Source organism: Tupaia chinensis, unplaced genomic scaffold, assembly GCF_000334495.1.
Source record: "Tupaia chinensis unplaced genomic scaffold, TupChi_1.0 Scaffold143623_1, whole genome shotgun sequence".
Lineage (NCBI taxonomy): Eukaryota > Metazoa > Chordata > Mammalia > Scandentia > Tupaiidae > Tupaia > Tupaia belangeri.
This window is the reverse complement of record NW_006203471.1, coordinates 5,162-7,630: the sequence shown is the minus strand read 5'-3', so window position 1 is coordinate 7,630 and position 2,469 is coordinate 5,162.

Here is a 2,469-nt window from a genome sequence, read left to right as displayed (position 1 = left end):
ATAATCAAAATGGCAATTCTACCCAAATTAATCTACCTATTTAATGCAATGCCAATCAAAGTACCAGACACATTCTTCACAGATCTAGAAAAGAAAATCATAAAATTCGTCTGGAATCATAAAATACCCTGTATTGCCAAAGCAATTCTACACAAGAAGAGTGGGTGGCATCTCACTCGCTGACCCAAAAATATACTACAAAGCTGTGGTAATCAAAACAGCATGGTACTGGCACAGAAACAGACAGGTGGACCAATGGAACAAAATAGAGTTCCCAGAAATAAATTTCCAAACATACAGTCAACTGATTTTTGACAAGGGGTACCTGTCAATCCAGTGGGAAAAGGAAAGCCTCTTCAGCAAATGGTGCTGGAAAAACTGGATTTCCACCTGCAGAAAGATGAATCTGAACCCCTACCTCTCACCTTTAACAAAAATCAAGTCAAGGTGGATCAAGGATCTAAATCTATGACCCCAAACTATTAAACTGCTTCTAGAAGACATCTGTCATCATAAGGGAAATGCACATCAAAACAACAATGACGTACCACCTAACCCAAGTCAGAATGTCTAAGATTAAAAAGAAAAAAACAAAAAATGATAAGTGATGGTTGGGGTGTGATGAAAGGGGAACTCTTTTACACTGCGGGTGGGAATGTAAATTGGTCCAGCCACTGTGGAGAACAATTTGGAGATTCCTCAAATATCTAAAAATAAAACTACCATATGATCCAGCAATCCCAATCCTTGGTATCTACCCAAAGGACAGAATTCTTCATTGGAAAAGTGCTTGCACATTGATGTTTATTGTGGCACTATTCAAGATTGCTAAGATATGGAATCAACCCAAATGCCCCCATATGGATGAATGGAAAGAAAAACTGTGGCACATATACTCTATGGAATACTATTCAGCCATAAAAACCAACAAAACCCTGAATTTTGACAGAAAGTGGAAGAATATGGAAGATTTACTGCTGAGTGAAGCAAGCCAGGCTATGAAGGAGAGACATTGCATGTCCCCACTTAATATACACAGAATATCTGCACTCTATGACTGAAACTGATTGACTGAAGGATATACAAACACAAGAGATGGGTGTGAGTGCAAGATGTGGTATGTGTGGAGGAGTGGAGCCTAGGGAAGGACATTTGGAGAAGGGATACAGAGGCAGAGTATTGACGGGATGGGGAGGTGTGATATTATCTGTTGAAGATATTTTGATCAACTGGACAGAAAGAAATGTTTACATATTGAAATGTTCATTTTGTAAACTAGACAATGTGATTGAATGTATATTTTAAAAATTTAAAATAAATTAACAAAATAAAGAAAAAGAAAAAGAAACACATGGACCAGCTCAGAGAAACTGGGATCCTGGTCAAAAGCCCATCTCCTCGGAACACTCCCTCCCTCACCACAGGAAAGGGAGCTTCTGGCAACTACTGGTCAGCTTAGAACTTGTGAATCGTAAATGCCACCATGGTGACCTTACATTCCACTGTCCCCAATCCATATACTTTGCTGAGCGCTCTCCTGTTTGGAGACATGCTTGTTGCCAATTTAAGGAATTTTTCAAGTCAGAAAACTGGGTATACTCTGCTCCAATATGCTGATGACTTTCTGCTCCCTGGAGGAACCCCAGAAAACTGCTGGGGGAGGGGATTTGAGCACTGCTCCAGCTCTTGTCCAAGGTTGGATACAAACTCTCAAAGAAAAAGGGCCAGATCTGCATCACCCAAATGTATTTTTTGGGGAATCGTTCTGAATAAAAACATTGTGTGCTTGAGTATGAACAAAAGCAAGTAGTAGTCGATTTGCCTCTGCCCACAACCCAGAAGCAACTACACAAATTCTTGGGAGTCATGGGATTCTGTAGACTTTGGATCCCAGTTTTTGCTGAAAAGACTAAGCCACTGTATAAACTCTTAAAAGGCCCAGAGGGAGTTCTCCCTTTAAATGGGGACCCTGTCAAGAGCAGGATTTTCAGGATCTCAAGTCAAACCTTGGAAAAGCCTGGCTTTAAAATTCCCAGACATCACTCAGGAGTTTAATCTATTCATATGTAAAAAGAGCCAGACAGCACTAGGAGTTCTGATTCAATCCTTTGGGCCTTGGAAGAGATCTATTGCCTAACTGTCTAAAAGGCCAGACCCAATAGTATCCAGATGGCCCCTTGCCTATGAGCTCTTGCTGTCAGTGTTAAACTGATTAGAGAAGCAGACAAGCTAACTTTGAGACAAGTTATTAGTGCCCAGGTCCCTCAGTCAGTGGCCATGTTAATAAATACAAGGGAATATAAATTACTTGCCAGCTCTAGGATGGCCTACTACCAGGGCCTATTGATCTAAAATCCCCTAATTAGACTTCAGACTCTGCAGACCCTCAATCCTGCTAGCTTCCTCGCAACCATGCTGGAGCCTCCCGACCACAGTTGGGAAAAAGCCTCCATGAGGATTTTTTTTTTT